Here is a 25,371-nt window from a genome sequence, read left to right as displayed (position 1 = left end):
TCAAAGCCAGAATCTTCTGCTGGCCTAGAAGAAGCAAAGTCCATGTTGTGGAGAATGCAGCATGGTAGGGAACAGTGGGCAGACTCTAGGAGTTGAGTCTCAGACCTACAATTGCAAGAAATGCAATTCTACCTACAAGCCTTGAGTTTGGAAGAGGAACTAAGCTCTGGATGAGGTTACAGCCCTGGCTGACATCTGAATGCAACTTGGTGAGACACTGGGCAGAAAACCCAGCCAGCCTGTACCAACTCCTAAACCATGGAAACTGTGAGATAATAAATGTGCATTGTTTTAATGATCAATTTGTGGCAGTACGTTACACAGCAAGAAATAATTAATACACTCCAATTCATCTTCTGCCTCCACCACTCTGCTAAGCCCACACCTGTCAAGGTGTGCAATGTTCTCCAATTTGTCCTCCAGTTACAAGTCACTTCTCTTTCCTTATCTGAATCCATCTTTGGGTGACAGTTTTACTTCCTAAAATTCTTTCCCCTTTCGACTTCTATGTCCCACACTTCTTTCATTTTCTTTCTGCAATAATACCTGCTGTTTCTTTATCTTTCTCTGGCTCCTTCTCCTCCTTTCCTCTATCTCAGAATGTTGGAGTCCTGGGGCTTAGTTCTGGGTAATCCTTACTATCTTTCTTTCCTTACATGATCCCATCCAGTCCCACAGCTTTCAAAATCATCTGTATGTCAGTGACTTGCAGAACTGTATCTAGAAGCTTGATCTGTGGACTCCAAACACACATCCACACTTGATATTTCTTCTGGGTTATAACATGTCCGAGAGAGAGTTCTTTCTTTCTTTCTTTTTTTTTTTTTGAACTGTTTAAAATTGTTAACATCTATTGTAGTAATGCAATATGAATTTTTAACATAACCATATGAATTATTATTAAAATGTTCAATCATTTCCTACTGAAGCATGTCCAAAGTTATAAAAATCCTCTCTTTTAAAGTAACCTATAGTGAATTAATCCAAAGTAATTGTGGCACTTTAGATAAAACATTTACTACACTGTATATTTTAAGTAGCTAAGGGATAGCCTGGTCAATAGCCGGTTACTGGAAAGAATTTAAAAAGCATGGCTTTCTTTAAGGAGGGAGTCATTTGGGATCCCCGGGGAACATTGAGGTCTCATGAACATTGTGCAAGCCCCAAAAAAACATTGTCACTCATTCCAACCCAATGCCTCTGCTGGCATGAGAAGGGGCTCCAAAGCGGAAGGAATCAATGTATGCCTTAATTTTCTCCAAATCAATTCCATGATGTAGGGATCGCTCTGTTAGCAGCTGAGGATCATGTATTCTTTGAGTTCCTGATAGTATTTCTTCTCTTCTCATGAACAAATCCTAAGTTAGAAACTTAGGATTTCTTGGGTCAGGCATGGTATAAAAAGGTCTTACAGCCTTACAGGATATTTATCAAGAATATAAAAGTCTGTATCATACCTTTCTTTTACCAAACGACCCAACAGTTTTCATTGGGTGTACTCAGATCTTCTTAATCTCCCATTTCGATTCCAGCTTCCCTAAGCATAGTCAATACTTCACAATACTTGAGTCTTAAAGTTGGCTCCAAAAATTTGAATGGCTCACACAGGAATTGTTTTATTTATTGTCTGAATTTCGGTTGAAACCTTTCTTGGAGTCCTTTGAATATCTTTACTAAGGTGCCAGCAAATTTCTTCCACAACGTCATGGTAATGGTAATTAAAAGCCGTTTCAATGTCCAAACCAACAAATTCAGTTAGATGTCTGTGGGTATTCGAGTCTTCAGCTCTGAATACTGGTCCAATACAGAAAACCTTCTCAAAATCAGCACAAATACACATTTGCTTGTACAGCTGTGGGGACTGGGCCAGGTACGCATTATTTTTAAAATATGACACAGTAAATACATTGGCTCTTTCTTCACTGGCAACTGAGATAATTTTAGGAGTTTGGATCTCCACAAAATCCTTGTTAATTAAACTCTCTCAGAAAAGATGGCGGATGCCAGACTGGAGACGGAAGACGGCCTGACTAGCTGATGTCCTAAGATCAATGACTCTGTTGTCTAATCCTGTATCCTGCTTAACAGTAGCTCTTCCTTCCTCTTCTCCTTCCGCTTCAGGCCGAACAGCATCATCCAGCGGCAGGGGCAGGAAGGGTTCAAACTGATCATATAAATCTTTTGAACATGTAACTGCGTCTGGCCGTGTACAGCTTCCAATTTTCTGATTCACTTTTCTCACTACACCTTCTACATCTACGATGCTCTCTTTGTTAATGTTGGCAGCAAATTTAACCATCTGCTTGCTTGCATGGTCTCCCACCGCCACGAGCGCCTGGACGTTAAACTGTTGCTGATGTAGGACTAAGAAACACTACTTACCTTTAGGTGTACTTGTATGAACTCTTGCACGCACCCAAACAAATTCTTCAGCTTTGTGTACTGTCAAGTCACTAATCCGAACCAAAACATGATCTGGTTTTTCTTGTGATGGTATCATTGAAGATACTCCATATCTTTCTTTAGCATAATCTTCCGCCACATCCATGATCTCCTGCGGCTTCTTCTGACTCTTGCAGCTGGTGCTGGCGCTGGGCATTGGGACAATGGGACCGGGCAACTGTCACCACCCTCCCTCGCAGGCTTCGGTAGGGCAGGCCTCAAGAGAGAATTCTTAATTCCATTCCAACTTCTGTCTAGACTTGTGCCTCCTGTGGTAAATGACACCGGTTTTCACCCAATGGCTGAAGCCAAACATCAGAGTCTGTATTAGCTAGGATCAATCACCCCAGCCAGCACAAGTAACTACTTTCTTTTCCTGTTGAATCAGAGACATAAGAAGCTTACAGTGGCTGGGTGGCAGTCTTAACTTCCAGTGCAATGGGATCGTTGTTGTGTCTCCTGGTGGAAGCATTTCTCCCTACGTAATTAAGATCTCTAGGCCAGCAGGACATAACGTCACAGAAACAGGAAGCAAAAATTTTGCTGGTGAATCGCTAGATGTAATAGTGAACAATAATACTCCAATTTCCACCCCTTAATTCCTGGATCCATGAATCCTGGTTATGGGAGAAACAGTACTATATATTGGACACTGATTCAGAGCATATGTAGCCAGAATTCTGGAAAACCTGGCCCCAGCCCTGCAAGTACTGCTACCCAGCTAACATGGTAACTGAGTCTTCAAAAGGTCATTTTACCTTTCTAATAAGCCAGCTGCTTCAGGCTGGTGGAGAACATGGTGAGACAAGTGAATTCCATGAGGACTGGCCTACTGACACACTTCATTTGCTGTGAGAATTCTTTGATCAGAAGCAATATTATGTGGAATACCATGACATTAGATAAGGTATTTGGACAGATACATTTCGTGCAAGGAAGGCAAATCTATATCAGAGTGAGTGTTTATTCCAATAAATAATGCCCCTTCCACCAGAGGAGCAATCTAATGTGATTAACCTACCAGCAAGTAGTTAGCAGATTACCCCGGGTAATTGTGCCATACGAGGGACTCAGGGTTAGTCTCTGTTGTTAGAAGATTGGGTGCTCAGCAGTGGCCATAGCCAGATCAGCCTTGGCGAGTACAGGTCCATGTTGCTGAGACCATGCATAACTTCCATCCCGGCCCCAATGGCCACTTTGTTCATGAGCCCATCGTGCAGTAACAGGGTGACTGGGGAAAGTGATTTGGCAGCTTGGTGGTGATGAGTTCCAGCTAAACCCATTGTAAATGGGCAGGGAAGACCACTCTGCATTGAGGGAAATACTGCCCCCTCCCTGGAGAAAGAAGGCCACCTGTGAAGGCATTCCCCATTTTTCATGTGGAAAGGAGACAGATGAACTAAGGAACATACTTTTATGTTGTTTGTTCTTGGGTGTCCATTCTCAGTTAAGAGCATTTTCAAATTGTACATGTTGTCTTTGCCCCTCCTGCACCCAAGATTTTGATGAATCCCCTACCCTTTCCTCAAGGGTCTGTTTTGTGAAAAATACAAACTTTCCCAGAGTCCCACAATTTCATTTCAGAGTTACTGTTCCAGATACTTTTTGGAATGCAACAATTTTATTAGAATTCAATAATGGAAATCTTTGGGATCAGAGAAGTTAAAATGAATTTTATTTGGGAAGCTTAGAGCTTGACAAACTTGAAGACATTCAAAAGAAAGGGCAGCCCTCCCCCCCACCAAAAAAAAACCCAAAACAACAGTGATGGCTCAGGATATAATATGGATGGTTGGAGTATTATAGTCCAAGAGGACACAACATTTACAGCATTTGAGGGAATCCTTGGGTAGAAATGTAATGCCCTAAAATAAGGAAAATGTTCATGTAGAAAGATGAAATCTCTGCTTGCTTTGTTACATTTACGAATGCAATATATGCATTTGAATATATTGTATAACTTCCAAAAGTCTCCATTTATTAGCTGTTAGCTTGAATAGGAGCTTGTAGATATCTGAGGCCTATCAACTGATAGTTAAGCTGTGATTCATCAGGATGGATCTTGACATCAGCTAGTGTTGTATAGACATCTGGAAAGTCAGAATTCTGTGAGGGATGACATTTTTGAGGGGTTGGAATATAAGGATTAAGATTATGACAGGCACCTGAAACATTCTTGCACTGACTATGGATATGGATGGTCTTTTTCAGCATCCCTAGCTCTCCCATCTCTCTCTCCCTTTAAGCTACACCATTTACTCTTTTTGGATGATGGCAGTGAGTATAGTAATTACTATCTCAGTGTGTAACTAAGAATTTAAAAAGTCTAATCTGCATTAGGTATGCAATGCAAAAAAACTGTCATCTTCATCACATAAGTGTAGAAGTGCATGCAGTGAACTGACTGACTTTAGCATTCTATGAGAATCCTCTGGAGCTTTGGTTCCCTGTGCTGGACAATCTGAATATGATGTTTGGGGCAGTTAGGAGAAAGAGACCCCCAGGAGAGCATTCCTGCTGTGGAAGAGCTGGCTAGTGGTCCACCTATGACTCATGCTTCCTGGGCCATTGTGGAGAGCGGTTGCTGGGAAGCACCGTCAGGCACACAGTGCACTTCCCCACTGCCCTTCCTTCCAGGTGGGGCTCTGTGATGGGCTTTGGTCAGTTACTTTGACCAAGACCATTTCTTAGTCTAATGTGATTCATAATATGTTATGAACTGAACTGTCTCCCTCTAAAATTCTTCTGTTGAAGTCTTAATGCTCAGTACCTCAGAATGTAACTGTATTTAGAGATAAGAGCCTTTTGGAAGGTAATTAAGGTTAAATGAGGTGAGAGGCTAGACTTTAATCAAAAATGACTGCTGTCCTTATAAGAGGGATAACGTAGGACACAGACACATAGAGAGATGACCATATGAAGGTACAGGGAGAACATGGCTGCCTCCAAGCCAAGGAAAGAAGCCTCAGAAGAAATCAACCCTGTTAACACCTTGATCTTGGATTTCCAGTCTCCAGAGCTATAAGAAAAAAACTGTTGTTTAAGCCATCCAGCCTGTGATAGTTAGTTATGACATCCCTAGAAGACTAATACAGATGGGATGTGTTTTCTCTGATTTCTTTCTTTCTATCTTCGCTGGGTGGGATGTGGGTGCCTAGGGCAAACTTGGAAGACTTGTTGAAGATGGTGAGCTCTCTATTAGTCTGGTCTCCAAATACCTCTGTGAGTTGGAGCCTGCTATTGGTGACGATCAGGAATATCCAGTTGAGATTTTAAGTAAATGAGAAATAAACTAGTATTATAGGAAGCCATGGAGGGTTTTTTTTTTAATTTTTTAATTGTTATGTTAATCACCATATATTACATAATTTGTTTTGATGTAGTGTTCCATGATTCATTGTTTGTTCATAACACCCAGTGCTCCATGCAGAATGTGCCCTCTTTAATACCCATCACCAGGCTAACCCATCCCCCCATGGCCTCCCCTCTAGAACCCTCAGTTTGTTTTTCAGAGTCCATCATCTCTCCTGGTTCGTCTCCCCCTCTGACTTACTCCCCTTCATTCTTCCTCTCCTGCAATCTTCTTTTTTCTTAAAATATGTTGCGTTATTTGTTTCAGAAGTACAGATCTGTGATTCAACAGTCTTGCACAATTCACAGCGCTCACTGTAGCACATATCTTCCCCAATGTCCATCACCCAGCCACCCCATCCCTCCCACCCCCGACCACTCCAGCAACCCTCAGTTTGTTCCTGAGATTAAGAATTCCTCATATCAGTGAGGTCATATGATACATGTCTTTCTCTGATTGACTTATTTCACTCAGCATAACACCCTCCAGTTCCATCCACGTCGTTGCAAATGGCAAGATCTCATTCCTTTGGATGGCTGCATAATATTCCATTGTGTATATATACCACTTCTTCTTTATCCATTCATCTGTCGATGGACATCTTGGCTCTTTCCACTGTTTGGCTATTGTGGACATTGCTGCTATAAACATTGGGGTGCACGTACCCCTTCGGGTCCCTACATTTGTATCTTTGGGGTAAATACCCAGTGGTGCAATTGCTGGATCGAACGGTAGCTCTAATTTCAACTGTTTGAGGAACCTCCATACTGTTTTCCAGAGGGGTTGCAACAGCTTGCATTCCCACCAACAGTGTAGGAGGGTTCCCCTTTCTCCACATCCCCGCCAACATCTGTCGTTCCCTGACTTGTTAATTTTAGCCATTCTGACGGGTGTGAGGTGGTATCTCATAGAGGTTTTGATTTGGATTTCCCTGATGCCGAGCGATGTGGAGCACTTTTTCATGTGCCTGTTGGCCATTTGGATGTCTTCTTTGGAAAAATGTCTGTGCATGTATTCTGCCCATTTCTTGATTGGATTATTTGTTCTTTGGGTGTTGAGTTTGATAAGTTCTTTATAGATTTTGGATACTAGCCCTTTATCTGATGCATCATTTGCAAATATTTTCTCCCATTCTGTTGGTTGTCTTTTGGTTTTGTGGACTGTTTCTTTTGCTGTGCAAAAGCTTTTTATCTTGATGAAATCCCAATAGTTCATTTTTGCCCTGGCTTCCTGTGCCTTTGGTGAGGTTTCTAGGAAGAAGTTGCTGCGGCTGAGGTCGAAGAGGTTGCTACCTGTGTTCTCCTTTAGGATTTGGATGGACTCCTGTCTCACGTTTAGGTCTTTCAACCATTTGGAGTCTATTTTTGTGTGTGGTGTAAGGAAATGGTCCAGTTTCATTCTTCTGCATGTGGCTGTCCAATTTTCCCAACACCATTTGTTGAAGAGACTGTCTTTTTTCCACTGGACATTCTTTCCTGCTTTGTCAAAGATAAGTTGACCATAGAGTTGAGGGTCCATTTCTGGGCTCTCGATTCTGTTCCATTGATCGATGTGTCTGTTTTTGTGCCAGTACCATACTGTCTTGATGATGACAGCTTTGTAATAGAGCTGAAGTCCGGAATTGTGATGCCGCCAGCTTTGCTTTTCTTTTTCAATATTCCTCTGGCTATTCGGGGTCTCTTCTGGTTCCATACCAATTTTAGGATTATTTGTTCCATTTCTTTGAAAAAAGGGGATGGTATTTTGATGGAGATTGCATTGAATGTGTAGATTGCTCTAGGTAGCATTGACATCTTCACAATGTTCGTTCTTCCAATCCATGAGCATGGAATGTTTTTCCATTTCTTTGTGTCTTCTTCAATTTCTTTCCTGAGTATTTTATAGTTTTCTGAGTACAGATCCTTTGCCTCTTTGGTTAAATTTATTCCTAGGTCTCTTCTGGTTTTGGGTGCAGTTGTGAATGGGATCGACTCCTTGATTTGTCTCTCTTCTGTCTTGTTGTTGGTGTATAGGAATGCCACTGATTTCTGTGCATTGATTTTATAGCCTGCTACTTGACTGAATTCCTGTATGAGTTCTAGCAGTTTTGGGGTGGAGTCTTTTGGGTTTTCCACATACAGTATCATATCATCTGCAAAGAGTGAGAGTTTGACTTCCTCGTTGCCAATTTGGATGCCTTTGATTTCTTTTTGTTGTCTGATTGCTGTGGCTAGGACTTCTAATACTATGTTGAATAGCAGTGGTGAGAGTGGCTATCCCTGCCGCGTTCCTGACCTTAGGGGAAAAGATCTCAGCTTTTCCCCATTGAGAATGATATTCGCTGTAGGGTTTTCATAGATGGCTTTTATGATATTGAGGTATGTACCCTCTATCCCTATACTCTGAAGAGTTTTGATCAAGAAAGGATGCTGTACTTTGTCAAATGCTTTTTCTGCATCTATTGAGAGGATCATATGATTCTTGTTCTTTCTTTTGTTAATGTATTGTATCACGTTGATTGATTTGCGGATGTTGAACCAGGCTTGCAGCCCAGGGATAAATCCCACTTGGGCGTGGTGAATAATCCTTTTAATGTACTGTTGGATCCTATTGGCTAGTATTTTGGTGAGAATTTTTGCATCCATGTTCATCAAGGATATTGGTCTGTAATTCTCCTTTTTGATGGGATCTTTGTCTGGTTTTGGGATCAAGGTAATGGTGGCCTCATAAAATGAATTTGGAAGTGTTCCTTCCATTTCTCTTTTTTGGAACAGTTTCAGGAGAATAGGTATTAATTCTTCTTTAAATGTCTGATAGAATTCCCCTGGGAAGCCATCTGGCCCTGGGTCTTTGTTTGTTGGGAGATTTTTGATGACTGCTTCAATTTCCTTAGTGGTTATAGGTCTGTTCAGGTTTTCTATTTCTTCCTGGTTCAGTTTTGGTAGTTGATCCATCTCTAGGAATGCACCCATTTCTTCCAGGTTATCTAATTTGCTGGCATAGAGTTGCTCATAATATGTTCTTATAATTGTTTGTATTTCTTTGGTGTTGGTTGTGATCTCTCCTCTTTCATTCATGATTTTGTTGATTTGGGTCCTTTCTCTTTTGTTTTTGATCAGTCTGGCCAGGGGTTTATCAATCTTGTTAATTCTTTCAAAGAACCAGCTCCTAGTTTCGTTGATCTGTTTTACTGTTCTTTTGGTTTCTATTTCATTGATTTCTGCTCTGATCTTTATGATTTCTCTTCTCCTGCTGGGTTTAGGCTTTATTTGCTGTTCTTTCTCCAGCTCCTTTAGGTGTAGGGTTAGATTGGGTATTTGAGACCTTTCTTGTTTCTTGAGAAAGGCTTGTATTGCTATATACTTTCCTCTCAGGACTGCCTTTGCTGTAGCCCAAAGATTTTGGACAGTTGTGTTTTCATTTTCATTGCTTTCCATGAATTTTTTTAATTCTTCTTTAATTTCCTGGTTGACCCATTCATTCTTTAGTAGGATGCTCTTTAGCCTCCATGTATTTGAGTTCTTTCCGACTTTCCTCTTGTGATTGAGTTCTAGTTTCAAAGCATTGTGGTCTGAAAATATGCAGGGAATGATCCCAATCTTTTGGTACCGATTGAGACCTGATTTGTGACCTAGGATGTGATCAATTCTGGAGAATGTTCCATGGGCACTAGAGAAGAATGTGTATTCCGTTGCTTTGGGATGGAATGTTCTGAATATGTCTGTGAAGTCCATTTGGTCCAGTGTGTCATTTAAAGTCTTTATATCCTTGTTGATCTTTTGCTTAGATGATCTGTCCATTTCAGTCAGGGGGGTGTTAAAGTCCCCCACTATTATTGTATTGTTGTTAATGTGTTTCTTTGCTTTTGTTATTAATTGCCTTATATAATTGGCTGCTCCCATGTTCGGGGCATAGATATTTACAATTGTTAGATCTTCTTGTTGGATAGACCCTTTAAGTAGGATATAGTGTCCTTCCTCATCTCTTATTACAGTCTTTGTTTTAAAATCTAGTTTGTCTGATATAAGGATTGCCACCCCAGCTTTCTTTTGGTGTCCATTAGCATGGTAAATCGTTTTCCACCCCCTCACTTTCAATGTGGGGGTGTCTTTGGGTCTCAAATGAGTCTCTTGCAGACAGCATATGGATGGGTCTTGTTTTTTAATCCAATCTGATAGCCTGTGTCTTTTGATTGGGGCATTGAGCCCATTTACATTCAGGGTAACTATTGAAAGGTATGAATTTAGTGCCATTGTATTGCCTGTAAGGTGACTGTGACTGTATGTTGTCTGTGTTCCTTTCTGATCTTTGCTGCTTTTAGGCTCTCTCTTTGCTTAGAGGACCCCTTTCAATATTTCCTGGAGGGCTGGTTTCGTGTTTGCAAATTCCTTTAGTTTTTGTTTGTTCTGGAAGCTTTTTATCTCTTTCTATTTTCAATGACAGCCTAGCTGGATATAGTATTCTTGGCTGCATATTTTTCTCGTTTAGTGCTCTGAAGATATCTTGCCAGTCCTTTCTGGCCTGCCAGGTCTCTGTGGATAGGTCTGTTGCCAATCTAATATTTTTACCATTGTAGGTTACATATCTCTTCTCCCGAGCTGCTTTCAGGATTTTCTCTTTGTCTCTGAGACTCGTAAGTTTTACTATTAGATGTCGGGGTTTTGACCTATTTTTATTGATTTTGAGAGGGGTTCTCTGTGCCTCCTGGATTTTGATGCCTGTTTCCTTCCTCACATTAGGGAAGTTCTCTGCTATTATTTGCTCCAATATACCTTCTGCCCCTCTCTCTCTTTCTTCTTCTTCTGGGATCCCAATTATTCTAATGTTGTTTCGTCTTATCATATCACTTATCTCTCGAATTCTGCCCTCGTGATCCTGTAGTTGTTTCTCCCTCTTTTTCTCAGCCTCTTTACTTTCCGTCATTTGGTTTTCTATATCACTGATTCTCTCTTCTGCCTCATTTATCCTAGCAGTTGGTGCCCCCATTTTTGATTGCACCTCATCAATAGCCTTTTTGATTTCGACTTGGTTAGATTTTAGTTCTTTTATTTCTCCAGAAAGGGTTTCTCTAATAACTTCCACGCTTTTTTCAAGCCCAGCTAGTATCTTTAAAGTCATGATTCTGAACTCTAGGTCCGACATCGTACTAATGTCCGTATTGAGTAGGTCTCTGGCTGACGGTACTACCTCTTGTTCTTTTTGCTGAGGTGATTTTTTTCGTCTTGTCATTTTGTCCAGAGGAGAATAGATGAATGAGAGAACAGAATGCTAACAGGTTTACAACGTCCCCAGCAAATATACTGTATACAAATCAGAAAAAACCTTCCAGTAAGTGGTCGCTTCTCTGTTCAAAGAGTTTTTGCTACTCTCCTCTTTGATCTCCTGTTGAGTTCGTAGGTGTTCAGAATGGTTTGATCCCTATTCAGCTGAATTCCTGAGACCAGACGAAATCTAGGTCTCCTACTCCTCCGCCATCTTGCTCTGCCCCCCCAGGAAGCCATGGAGGTTTTGAGGTTTATTTATTACAACAGCTAGAATTACCTTCCCCAAATGGAGGAAGAATCATAGTGGATGAAGGGAGACAGATGGTCACATCTAGAAAAAGAGCAGAAGCATCGGCAATGTCAGGTATTGTTCTCTTTAGCCACGGAGCACTCTAGGGTAGCCTGGAAAAGGTGATGTAAAGTAACCCAAATACCTCATTAATTACCATATGATTCTAGGGGTGGGAGGAAGCTCATGCTAAAGCCACATAATGCCACAAGAAAGATACATGATCTGGGACCAGAAAACGGGTAAATGATTCTCATTTAGAAAAACTATGGGTCCCATTCTCATAAACAACAGCTGTTGTAGAAAATACAGAAATTTCATGTTTATGTTGGCTTCCACTGTTTGGACTTTTCATGTTAAATGTATTGTGTGTAATGTTTTCTGACTAAGTTACTTAATAAGTCACCAAAGCACCCGAGTAATTAAGAGGTGGGTGGTCTATGTTTGACAAGTAAACAATATAATTTATCTGTGGTCTTTTTAGTTCCTGCTGTTGGAATGAGTTCCAAGTTCACAAGTTCATTCAGAGCTAAAACTGAAAACTGTTCTTGGCTGTAAATGAATTAATGTTCTGTCATCCAAACCTGGGATCCCACTGGCACAGAGTGGCAGGCTGGAATGGGAGCCCAGGTCTGTAGCCATCAGCAGGCACCAAACTGTCCCTCGGCCTCTCTAAGACTGGTCTCTTGCACCATGGTTAACTTGATGCCCCTCAAGATATCATAGATAGTTTTGCTTACCATTCTTTTGGTTCTCTTCTCCTTCCAAGTTCATAGGGGCATTGTGCTTTCCTGCCCCTTTGAAGTTAGGTGTGGCCATGACTTATGTTGGCCAGGGAAATCTGAGCAGACATGCTCATACTGGGCACTCCGAGTGGAAGCATTTAGGAGCCAGTGCCTGTTCGTCCTGCTGTCTCTTCCCCTGGTAATGAAATGATGAAGCACATATGGGTGTAAGTGAAGTAACCTAGAATACAGAGTTGCCCCCAGGGAGGCTGTTGTCTGAGGACATGCCCTAGCCTGCAATGAACTTTGTAAGAGCTCACCTTTTGTTTAGTTGGTCACAGAGGTTTCGAGGTTCTTATGTTACTGCCTAACCTTGCCCATTCTGACTGAAGCTAATGGAGCCCTGTAAAATGTCTCTTAATGCTTATGGGGGCAGAGGTTGCTACTTATTCCTCAATATCTTTTCCTCTTCTCAGATTAATAGAGAATTTTTAGCTGGGAATACAGGTGCATAAAATAGAAGTAAAATTTCTTGATCTTCCTCATAGCTGGGATGTGACTGAGTAACTGAGTCCTGGCTGTGGTGGTCTGCTGTGTCCTAGATAACCAAGGTTTCTATCTTTCTTCTTCTTCATTGTTTTATTGAGCAAAAAGCAAACTGATTAGGGGAAACTGGGCTGTCCCCATTTGCACTCTGCTTGTGTTAGAATAGAAAGGAACTCTAACTTCCAAGATTAGGTTATAAAAAGACAGTGTCTTCCATTCTGGGTGCCCTCTTTTGTTCTCTCACTTACTCTCTCCAAGGGAAGCCAACTTCCATATTGTGAGCTACTGTCTGGAGATGTCAATGTGGTAAGGAACTGGGGGCATACGTCCAACAGCCCACAAGGAACTGAGTCCTGCCCACAACAATGTAAGTGAGCTGGAAGAGGGTTCTCCCCCAGTCAAAGCTTTAGGGGAGACCACAACCGCTGTTGACAGCTTAACTTCATGAGAACCCTTGAGCTAGAGACACCCAGGGAAGCCATATCTAGATTCCCAACCCATAGAAACTGTAAAATAATAAATGTTTGATGTTTCAACCACTACATTTTGGGGGCAATTTATTAATGCAACAACAGATAACTAATACACTGGCCAAAGGGATATGCATGGAAGTCGCATGTGCGATCTCCATATTTATGTCATTAAAGGGAAGGGACACCTCCTTTTCCCCATATTTGTTTGCCTAATGGCTAGAATGTTATTGTGGAATGTCACTGGACCATGTACATAACAGGCATACCTGAACTATGACAGAGCAGTAAGGCAGGAGCCCGGACCCCTGATAATTTCATGAAGATGAATAGTCATACTAGATCATACTTTTACATAAGAGAGAAATAAACAAGCTTCTTTCTCATTGAAACCATTGCAATTTGGGATCTCTTGTAGGGAAGCTAAGCCTTTATCATAACTAAAATGTTTACTTGAATTCTGTAAAATGGGAAAGCTCCAGGAAGCAAAATGTTTTGGGACCAAACTTGTTTATAGAAGCTGGGAACAGTCATATTATTACAAGTTTATTAAGAAACTTGAAGTCAGCTACCTACCACCCAGCAATTGCACTACTAGGTATTTGCCCCAAAGATACAGATGTAATGAAAAGAAGGGGCACATGGACCCCAATGTTCATAGCAGCAATGTCCACAATAGCCAAACTGTGGAAAGAGCCAAGAGGCCCTTCAACAGACAAATGGATAAAGAAGATGTGGGTCATATATACAATGGAATATTAGTCAGCCATCAGAAAGGGTGAATATCCACCATTCGCATCGACATGGATGGAACTGGAGGGGATTATGCTGAGTGAAGTAAGTGAGGCAGAGAAAGACAATTATCATATGGTTTCACTCATACATGGAACATAAAGAATAGCACGGAAGACCATAGAGGAAGGGAGGGAAAACTGAAGGGGAGGAAATCAGAGAGGGAGACAAACCATGAGAGACTATGGACTCGGGGAAACAAACTAGGGGTTGCAGAGGGGAGGGGGTGGGGGATGGGGTAGCTGGGTGATGGGTATTTTTTTTTTTAGATTTTATTTATTTATTTGAGAGAGAGAGACAGATGGTGACAGAGATAACGAGAGAGAGAACAAGCGGGAAGGAGAGGGAGAAGCAGGCTCCCGCTGAGCAGGGAGCCTGACGTGGGGCTTGATCCCAGGACCCTGGATCATGACTGGAGCCGAAGGCAGACGCTTAACCCACTGAGTCACCAGGTGCCCCTTGGTGATGGGTATTAAGGAGGACACATGTTGTGATGAGCACTGGGTGTTATACACAACTAATGAATTATTGAACACTACACCAAAAACTAATGATGTATTATATGATGGCTAACTGAACATAATAAAAAGAAACTTGAAGTCAGATATAAAGCAGCCATTTTCTTTTTTCAGAATTATAGATTATAGAAACTGGTCTCTTGAAAATGAAGCAAAGGTTAGATGTAGTAATGTCAGCAAGAGGAAGCTGGGAATGGAATTGACCACTTTGATCAATTGATTACTAAGAGGGAGAGTTCAGGCAGCTTGGCAGGCAGGCCAACGTTTTGCATTCTTATTTACAAGAATTCTTTTTTGAGTGGGGGAGGGGCAGAGAAATAGGGAGCGGGAGAGAGAATTTTTTTTTAAGACTTTTAAAATTTATTTGATAGAGAGAGAGCGAGAGCATAAGTAGGCAGAGCGGCAAGCAGAGGGAGAGGGAGAAGCAGGCTCCCCACTCAGCAGAGAGCCCGATGTGGGGCTTGATCCCAGGACCCCAGCATCACAACCTGAGCCGAAAGCAGACGCTTAATGACTGAGGCACCTAGGCAATCCAGAATCTTTTTTTTTTTCAAAGATTTATTTATTTTACAGAGTGGGGGTAGGGACAAAGTGAGAGGGAGAGACAGAATCTTAAGCAGGCCTCGCCCAGTGTGGAACCTGATGTGGGGCTCGATCTCACAACCCTGAGATCATGACCTGAGCCAAAATCAAGAGTCATGCTTAAACAACTGAGCCACCCAGGCGCCCCTATAAGAATTCTTTTGTACATCAGGTAAATAGCTCTTTTCAAAAGAAAATTAAAAAGTGTTCACATGGGATTATGTTTATACTAAAAAGTAGGAAAGTGGCATTTTTAATGTCACAAATGTGTAGCTACATATGAGTTGCTGCAATCCACAGTGGCAATGTAGATTCCTTCTGGAATGTCTCAGTAAAAGGTCAGCTTTCCCTTGGGTGAAAAAAGAACTGAGTTTTCATTCACTGAAAAGAGTTATGGGCTGCATAAAGAGGTGGCGTCTTAACTGTAACTGGGGTTATTTGCTTTTCTAATCCTCAAATTTAATGCTCTAAGTTTTACAAATAGCTAAAATAGGACAGATGTAAAAAACATCATTGTCATGGTCCAGACTCAAGCCTGTCCGGTTTGGGACTGAACCAAAGCTCTGCCAAAAAGTGTTCTGTGTCCTGTTTTCATTTCTGATTTTATTCCTGACTGTGCATGATGAATATGAAAGCAGACTAAATACAAATATCTGAAAAAAATCAACCCATCAGGCACAAATAAAGATTTTAATAAAGGAAAAGATCTGTCTCTTTTTGGATTGGAAGATAGTGCTATAAAGGGTTATTTTTCCTAAATTGTTTTATTTTATTCAATATCATCTCAGGTAAACATCTCAACAGAATTTGGGGAGAACTCGGACAAAATTATTCTAAAGTTAATCTGGTAATAAATATTTTGAAAATAACTGAGAATATTTTGAAAAAAATAATAAAGCAGGACTTGTCTTATATGAATGAAATACGTTCTTACAGTAATAAAACAGTTAGAGTAATAAAAAATGTGGTCCTGGCCCAGGAACAGACAGGTAGATTAATGGACTGGAATAGAGGGTCCAGAAATAGACTTACATAGATATGAAAAGGCAGTGCATAAGAAAGTTACCATGTCAACTCAAAAATAAGAAAATAAACAACCTAATAAAAAACTTGGCACAAAATTCAAGAAAGCATTTCACCAAAGAAGATATACAAATGGCAAACACATGAAAAAGATGCTCAACATCATTAACATTAGAAAAATTGAAAATAAAATCACAAGGAGACTGCCATTATACACCTATTGGAATGGATTAAAAAATAAAACTGAAAGTACTGATGAGGATGCGGAACCACCAGGACCCCCACACTGTTAGTGAAGGCAAAATGGCACAATAGCCACTTTGGAAAACAGGGAGGCAGTCTCTTATAAAGTTAAGGAACATTAACCACGTGATCTAGTAATCCCATTGCTAGGTATTTACCTAAGAGAAATGAAAATGTATGTTTTCAGAAAAACCTGTGGGTAAAGTTTCATAACAACTGTCTTTGTCCATCTGGGCTAATGTAACAGAATACTATAGGTTGGGGGACTGACACAACAGATATTTACTTCTCACTGTTCTGGAGCCTCGGGAGTCCAAGATCAAAGTGCCGGCAGGTTCACTGTCTAGGGAGGGCCCACTTCCTCACAAACAGCCATCTTCTGCCTGTGTCCTCACATGATGGAAGCAGAGAGAAAAGTCTCTTTTATGACCCATAAAAGGTCTCTTTTATGAGGCACTAATCCCATTCATGAGGGTTCTACCCTCATGACCGAATCATTTCCCAAACACCCCACCTCCTTATACCATCATATTGGGAGTTAGAATTTTAATATATAAATTTGGGGGGTGGGTATGAGCATTCAGTCCATAACAACTTTATTCATAATCACAAAAAATGGAAAACATCCCAAATGTCCTTCAACTGGTAAATGGATAAACTGTGGTACTACGGAATACTACACAGAATACTACTCTGTAATAAAAAGCAATGAACTATTGATAAGCACACAACAAATGGGTGGAACTCCAATGCATTATGCTAAATAAAAGAAGCCATAGAGGCTACAAACTGTATAAAATCCCTTTTATATGGCCTTCTGGAAAAAGCAAAGCTATAGGGATTCAGAAAAGATCAGCGCGTCACCAAGGGTTAGAGATGGGGTGGGGTTTCTCTACAAAGGGTCAGTGAGGGAATTTTGCTGGGTGTTGGAACTGTTCTGTATCTTGTGTGTGATAGTGATTGTGTAACTCTACACATTTGTCAAAACTCATGCAACTACACACCAAAAGTGAATGCTACTGAATGTAAAATATAAAATAAATTTAGATTTTATTTATTTATGTGTCAGAGAGAGCAAGTGCACACACATAAGCAGGGGGAGCAGCAGAGGGAGAGGGAGAAGCAGCCTCCCTGGTCAGAGCCCTATGCAGGACTTGATCCCAGGGCCCTGGGATCATGACCTGGGCCGAAGACAGACACTCAACCGACTGAGCCACCGAGGCATCCCATATATATATAAAATAAATTTAAAAAGACAGTGCACAGTGTGGGGAATATAAACAACAATATTATATTATAATCATCATACTTGCCAAGAGACTAGATTTTTTTTTTTTTGCTAAGAGACTAGATGTTAATAATACCAACTATAAAAAAGACACGATAATTATGTGATGTGAGGTGCTCTCACTATAATGGCAATCATGTTACAATATATCTTATGATATATAAATGTGTTAAATTAACATGTACACCTTAAATTTATACAGTATTATATGTCAAATACAATTAAATAAAAAATCATCTATGAGTAAATATCTAATATTTAGGAAGTGGTCATAGGCTAGTGATTTAGAGAAAATTGGGGTAGATCTTTTCCTTACTGCTCACATAAGAATAAAGTCCAGGTGGATTGAGAGTTTCATTGTGAATATAGAAATTATAAAATGTTACAAGAAAACATGGTGAATATTTTTACAATCTTGATTGGTGGAGGTCTTTTAAATAGTCATGTCAGAAATTCCCCAAACCTATGTATGTGATGGTATACAAATTTAAAACTACATAAATTAAAAAAAATGAAATAAAATAAGCATGTTTAAAACTAAACTGGTGAAAATACTTGCAACCCACATATTAACAGATTATTTTTTTATTAAAGAACTCAAAAAACGAAAAATAAAAGAAACCCAAATAAAAATTTGAAAGAACAGGAACGAGCAATTTACAAATTAACTAATGAACATAAGAAAAGGTATTCAACCTCCTTAATGATCAAAGAAAGAAACAAAAACAATTAATTTTGTCTGTGTATAGATTAATGAAGGCCAAAGGGGTTGAAAAAATCCATTAGCAGTAGCGTTTAGAAAATGGGGCTCTCATGAACAATTTGTGGGAGTGTAAATTCCTGTAGCTTTTGGGTAGGGCAATATGAATACCTCATTTCCCTAAGAAAATACTAACACTATTAAAAAACAAACAAACTTATAACTTCAAAATACTTGTTGCAGCATTGTTTATAATGTCAATTTTTTTCACTGCCAGTTTTATGAGCTTTTAAAATGCTAATGTTCTCTGTGACCTTCAGGTGACCTACAGACAGTTCTCAAAACTATTTGACCAAAGGAAACCTCCCCTCTTTTGCTTTTAGCTCAAATGATTCATCCTTGAGGAAACGTTGGGGTGCCTGAGTGACTCAGTCTGTTAAGCATCCCACTTTTGATTTTGGCTCAGGTTGTGATCTCGGGGTGGTGAGATCAAGCCCAATCAGGCTCTGTGCTCAGTGGGGAGTCTGCTTGGGATTCTCTCTCTCTCACTCTCTCTCTCTACCGCCCCCCCCACTCTCTCTCAAATAAATAATTCTTAAAAAAAAAAAATTTTAGGAAAAGTTACGTTGGGTACCTTGAAGAATTTGAGGCTCGGAGAGATGAAGTAACTCTCTCCTGGATCACTCAGTCAATAAATGATGGAGCAACATATAAACTGGACGAACCAACCCTCCTCTGTCCATAAGCCTATTTTTGAGCTTTGCTACTCAAAGTGTGGTCTGCTGACCAGCAGCATCACAACCACTTGAGAGATGCTGAGTCGGGGCCTGACTTACTGAAATGGGACTTGTGCTTAAACAAGATACCCCAAGTGAATCACTGCATATCAATGTTTGAGAAGCATTATTTTATGGGACAGAGTCTAATCTACAGTGTGTACAAATCTGTGTAATAATGAATAGAACTTTGCAATTGGCTGTAAGAAGACTAAATATGAGTTTCTGATCTAAACGGTTGCTACAAGTTGTCCTGCAGAGCAGAAAGTTATTACTTTGTTTAATTCAATTTCCTAAATCATTCCTTTTTCACAACACGAATTGACACAAATGAACTGATGGTCTGTGGTGCACACTTAGAGGTAGGCCCCCAGCTATGTAATTTGTGGTGTGGAGCGCAAAATAAAAATTTGCATGTTCAAAATATATTAAGAATTTGGAGACATGACAGTAGAGCTTTGAATGGAGCATGAGGTGGAGGCGCCGGGCACTGTGGAGTTCCCTGGGAGACCTGCCCATGAAGCTGCTGATCCTGCTTTGGGGAATGTTTAAGATTACAGAGAGCTGTGCACAGAGTAAATCCACCCCTGAAGGACCGTGGGATAGAGCAGGGATTTTCATCCTCAAAACCTTAATAAAATTTTGATAACTTCAGATTCTCACCAGTGGTTAGAAACTTGAACTCTGCTGCTCACTTCCCAAAAGCTTGGCTGCTGAAGTTACCATTGGTTAAGGATTGCCTCAGTGAACAGAGATGCAGCCGGGTTCTGAGTGGGGAGGGGAGGTGACTGTAGCCTGGGGCAGGTCCAAGTGGGCAAGGCTACTTCATTGGTGGGTTAGGGCTGGCTCCTGGAAGAAGAGCATGCTTGGATTCCTTCTGTGTGAATCTCCCAGTCAAGCCTTCATGAGACTTCCTCAGAGATCTTCAAATGCTGGTTTAAGTCCTGACACATTTTACCTTAAATTTGTTGAAGCACTGCCATTTATGGGATGAGTGTTCCGGTCATCCACCACCATGCCACCATTGCACATCCCTTCTTCCACTAACTGGTCACCCTTGAAGGAGCTTGGCAATCTGAAGGAGCACATCTGTGCTACATCTATTAGACCTCTCAAAGACGTGTGGATGCTGGACTGCACTGTGTTCCCACATTCTGATGTCTCTGAGCAATGATGTAAGAAAGAGGAGCTTGGGAGGGGAATGTTAGTGTTACCAAGGCTGTTACTCATAATATGATAGAATTCTCCCTGAGGACCTGTAGGGCAATTCTCTGAAAGCTTTCTTAGAATCTCAGAAAAGTGGTATTTTAAAGCAATTAGCATGATTTTATTTTCTAAGCCTAGAACGTCATGTTTTCTTCTTTGCTTTTGCTGCTAGAAACCTCAGAGTTAAATTTTTGAGCTATAGTTGCTAGTATATAGGACAATATGATACACATTTTAAAATTCTCTTACTTATTATTTCACCCACATTTTATTAATTTACTATTACTATTTTATTTTTAACAGCTTTATTGAGGTATAGTCAACATACAATAAACTGCATATGTTTAAAGTGTAAAATTCAGCATTTCTGACCCATGCACATACCAGTGAAACCATCACCACAATCTAGGTGACAAACGAGCATCTGCCAGGGCCCCCTTGTGATCTCTAATCCTTCCTTTCCAGCCCCTCACTCTCCTCCCAATACCAGGGAACCACTGATCTGCTTTCTTTCACTGTGGATTAGTTTGCATTTTCTAAAATTTTGTATTAATGGAAACAAATAGTATGTACTCTTTTTATTTTTGTCTGGCTTTTCTCACTTATTGTAATTATTTGGAGATTTACCTATGTTATAGCAAATATCAATAGTTCATTCCTTTTTATTGCCAAGTAGTATCCTACTGGATGAATAAGTGATGTTTGGTTTATCCATCTACCCACTGACAGACATTTACATTGTTTTTGCAGTTTGGGGCTCTTCCAAAGAAAGCTGTTACAGGGAGAAGATAGGCTCTGGCTGCCGTATGGAGAATAGAATGGTAAAAAATTGGGCGACCAGGAGGAAGGTCTTGGTGGTAATCCAGGTGAGAGATCACGGTGCTTGGGCCAGGGTGTTGGTGGTGAAAAGTGGTTAGATTTAGATCTATTTTGAAAGTAAAATCAAAAGAATTTTCTGCTGGATTAGATGTGGCATGTGAAAGAAAGAACAGTTGAAGTCAACTCCAAGGCATTTGGCCTGGCCAAGTGGGAGTGTGGAGTTGCTGTACTCTGAGTAGGGGTTGTGGGGGAGACCAGAAGTTTAGTTTTGGGCAAGCTACACTATGGGTTGTCTATTAGGCAGATGAATAGAGGTGCATGGAGGCAGCTGGTGTTTAGGAGGGATTGTCTGGGCAAGAGGTACAAGTTTGGGTGTCATTAGCATGTAGCTTATATTTAAAGACCTAGGTCTGAGTGAGATAGGGGAGAAGCCTGCTCCTTGGTGTTCTCCACTCCAACATTTCAGTTAGGAGGATGAAAAGCAAAGAAGGTCCTGAAGAAGGAGCCAGTGAGGTGGGAGGGAAACCAAGCAAGAAGGCTGAGTCCTGGAGGCCAGTGAGGAAAGGGTTTCAGGAAGGGAGTGACTGATGGTTGTGTCAGGTGCTGCTGAGAAGGGGAAGTTGCTGAGAACTGGGAAGGCAGGGGGACTTCACAGGAGCCGTCCCAGGGGGTGGTGAAGGACTTCAAAAGAGGAAGTAGGAACAGAGATTATAAACAGCTCAGCTGAGAATTCTGCAGAGATGAGCAGAGAATTGTGACAGGTGATGAGGAAAATGGGGAAGAGAGAGCCGACTTTTTTTTTTTTTTAATGAGAGAAATTATAGCATGTTTGTATGTTGATGGGAATGATCTCCAAAAGAGGAGGGACTGATGATCCTGAAGGGAGCCCTGATGCTTCACTATTTCAGCCACCGGAGTGGCAGAAATAATAAGGTTCTTTCCAACCTGTACTCACTTCTCTAGGTCCAAGAAGGCATGGAGTGAGAGACTGGATACAAACCCAGTTAGAATATGGGAAACACTGAAGTAATTCAAAGACATCAAGTTATCCCCCAGTAGCTCAGATAATTTTGCCCTGTCCACCTGGACCCGGCATATCTGAGGTCCTGTAAGACCAGATCTTTACAGGACACTACATTTCCAGCTTGGACGCGTCTTTCAATTTAAGAAGAAAATTATTATGGGGTGGATTTAGTTTATAAAGCAAATCTTTCACATTCTTGTTCCTAATGGCAAGACAGAGGTCTGTGTTTTTTGCTCACATTTGTATCTCTAGTAGCTTACAGTGTGCTGTCTGTGATAGGAATTCAACAATCTTTGCTGAATGAATGCCAAGACTGAATTGGTGCAATCATTCTGGAAAAGAGTGTAGAAGTTCCTCAAAAAAATTAAAATATAACTACCTTATGATCCAGCAATCCCATTTCTGGGTATATATCCAAAGGAAATGAAATCAGTACCTTGAAGAGAGATTGTGGTTCCATGTTTATTGGCAGCATTATTCACAATAGCCAAGACATGGAAACAACCTAAGTGTCCACCAAAGATTAAAAAAAAAATGTGTTGTGAGATACACATATATATAATTATATTTATATAATAAATGAATATTTATTTAATAAATATTTAATTAAAATGTTTATTTTAATAAACATAAATTTTTATAATAAATTACATAATATTCCATTGTATATATTTCCTTATATATATTAATACTCTGTTATATATATATGCAGATATACATGTAACAGAATATTACCTAGCTTAAAATAAAAGGAAGTCCTACCATTTGTGACAACATGGATGAATCTGGAGGACATTGTGGTAAATGAAATAAGCCAGACACAGAAAGACAACTACTCCGTGAGCAGAGAGTAGAACAGTGGTTACAAGGGATGGGGAGGTGGGGGAAATGAGAATATGTTGGTCAAAAAGTACAAAGTTGCAGTTTTGCAGGATAACTATGTGTAGAGATCTACTGAACAGCATTATGACTACAGTTAATAATACTGTATTGAATTTTGGAAATCTGCTAAGAGGGTTGATTTCAGGGACTCTCACCACACACAAAAAGGATAGCTATGTGAGGAAAAGATATGTTAATTAGCTTGACTGTAGTAATCATTTTACAATGTTATGTATGTCAAATCATTATGTTGTACACCTTAAATATATATAATTTTTATTACAAAAATACCTTCTCCATTTAAGCTTTGATTTGGACAAATACGACCAGGATATCACACACTTTCAAAATAAGTTTTCTCAGATATTTAAAAATAAAGTGCAGAACAACAACAGCATGGTGACACACCAGAGACTACTGGAAACCTAAAAAAATTTAAATTGGAAAATGAGAGAACTCCTATTTGATGTATAAGGGTGATGAGGACTGAAGGAGCATTTTTTTCTTCACTGTGTTTCATCTTGCTGGCTGTGGTACAGGTTACTTTGCTTTTTCCTATAAACAACAGGACTGATTGTTTCTGTGGAGGATACTTCAGTGGGAGTTTTCAATGTGAAACCAAAGCTAGGCATTGACCCTCATCTGAAATTCAAATGCCAAAAAAAGATTTTATTTTATTACAGTGTAGTTAACATAGAGTATTAAATTAGTTTCAGGTGTACAATATAGTGATTCAACAATTTCATATATTACTCAATGCTCATCAAGATAAGAGTACTCTTAATCCCCTTCACCTATTTCCCCCATCCCCCATCCACCTCCCCTCTAGTAACCATATGTTTGTTCTCTATAGTTAAGAGTCAGTTTTTTGGTTTGTCTTTTCTTTTTCTTTGCTCTTTTGTTTCTTAAATTCCCCATATGAGTGAAATCATATGGCATTGTCTTTCTCTGAATGACTTATTTCACTTAGCATTATACTCTCTATTGCAAATGACAAAAGATTTCATTCTTTTTTTGGCTGAAATACATACATACATACATATATACTTCTTCTTTACCCACTCATCTGTTGATGGACAGTTGGGCTGCTTCCATAATTTAACTGTTGTAAATAATGCCTCAATAAATGTAGGGGTGCATATATCATTTCAAATTAGTGTTTTTCTATTCTTTGGGTATATATCCAAAGATTGCTAGATCATATGGTAGTTCTATTTTTAATTTTTTGAGAAACTTCCATACTCTTTTCCACAGTGGCTGCAGCAGTTTGTGTCCCACCAACTGTGCATAAGGGTTCCTTTTTCTCCACATCCTCACCAACATTTATTGTTTTTGTGTTTTTTATTTTAGTCATTTGACAGGTGTGTGGTGATACCTCATTATGGTTTTGATTTGCATTTCCCTGATGATTAGTGAGTTGACAACTTTTCATGTGTCTGTTGGTCATCTGGATGTCTTCTTTGGAGAAATATCTACTAATCTTTTCTGCCCATTTTAATTGGATTATTTGTTTGTTTAGTGTTTAAGTTCTTTATATATTCTGGATACTAATCCTTTATCATATACATCATTTGTAAATATCTTCTCCCATTTAGTAGGTTGTCTTAGTTTTGTTGATAGTTTCCTTTGCTGTGCAGAAGATTTTTATTTTAGTAGTAGTTCCAGTAGTTTATTTTTGCTTTTATTTCCCTTGCCTCAGGAGACAGATTTAGAAAAATGTTGCTATGGCCCATGTCAGAGAAATTACTGCCTGTACTCTCTTCTAGGATTTTTACAGTTTCAGGTCTCACATTTAGGTTCTTAATCCACTTTGAATTTATTTTTGTGTGTGGTGTAAGAAAGTGGTCCAGTTTCATTCTTTTGCATGTAGCTGCAACACCATTTGTTAGAAAGACTGTCTTTTTCCCATTGCATATTCTTGTCTTCTTTTTCATAGATTAATTAACCATACAACTGTGCATTTATTTTTGGGATCTCTATTCCATTCCATTGATTTATGTGTTCATTTTTGTGCCAGTACCATACTGTTTTGTAACAGCTTTGTAGTATGACTTGAAACCTGGAATTGTGATACCTCTAGCTTTGTTTTTCTTTTTCAACATTGCTTTGGCTGTTCGGAGTCTTTTGTAGTTCCATACAAATTTTAGGATTGTTCTAGTTCTGTGAAAAACCCTGTTGGTATTTTGATGAGGATTGCATTAAATCTGTAAATCATTTTGAGTAGTATGGGCATTTTAAGAACATTTGTTCTTCCAATTCATGAACATAGAATATCTTTCCATTTCTTTGTGTCATCTTCAATTTCTTTCATCAGTGTTTATTGTTTTCAGAATACAAGGCTTTCACTTTTTTGAATTAAGTTTATTCCTAGGTATTTTATTGTTTCTGGTGCAATTGTAAATGGGATTGTTTTCCTATTTTCTCTTTCTGCTGCTTCATTTTTAGTGTACA

At 39.8% G+C, this 25,371-nt stretch overlaps 1 pseudogene; it reads right to left on the bottom strand.

The window, feature by feature from the left end:
* Positions 1–1,112: 1,112 nt before the first annotated feature.
* Positions 1,113–2,599, bottom strand: LOC113927570 (annotated as a pseudogene).
* Positions 2,600–25,371: the final 22,772 nt, after the last annotated feature.

The sequence above is a fragment of the Zalophus californianus genome, chromosome 7, assembly GCF_009762305.2.
Source record: "Zalophus californianus isolate mZalCal1 chromosome 7, mZalCal1.pri.v2, whole genome shotgun sequence".
Taxonomy (NCBI): Eukaryota; Metazoa; Chordata; class Mammalia; order Carnivora; family Otariidae; genus Zalophus; species Zalophus californianus.
The sequence above is the reverse complement of the archived record's forward strand: the minus strand, read 5'-3'. Positions and strand labels throughout refer to the sequence as shown.